The sequence below is a fragment of the Myotis davidii genome, unplaced genomic scaffold, assembly GCF_000327345.1.
Source record: "Myotis davidii unplaced genomic scaffold, ASM32734v1 scaffold991, whole genome shotgun sequence".
NCBI lineage: Eukaryota > Metazoa > Chordata > Mammalia > Chiroptera > Vespertilionidae > Myotis > Myotis davidii.
In genome coordinates this window covers 728,408-728,725 of record NW_006283137.1, presented here as the reverse complement: position 1 = coordinate 728,725, position 318 = coordinate 728,408, and positions in this window count along the sequence as shown.

The following is a 318-nucleotide window of genomic DNA, read 5'->3' as shown; positions in this document are numbered from 1 at the left end:
CCGCGGTCCCTCCTGGAGCTGGAGGCCTCCCCGCTGGGCACAGGTTGGGGGCGCAGGGCACGCTCCTGGGGCAGCGCTTAAGCCCTCATTCCCGCTGGGAGCTTCTGGGAGGGCAGGCCGCTCCCCAGCGAGGTGAGGTGGGAACCCCGCGCCTCCCTGGGAGCCCTGTCGCCACCCAGACACCTTCGCAGCCACTCCTGCTCGCTGAGCAGCCAGTGAGATAGAGAGTAGAGCCTGTTCCCTAGATAGTGATTTTTTTCACCAAAGTGGACACTTCGTTAATACAGCTAAATAAAAGGATAATACTGGTGCTAATAA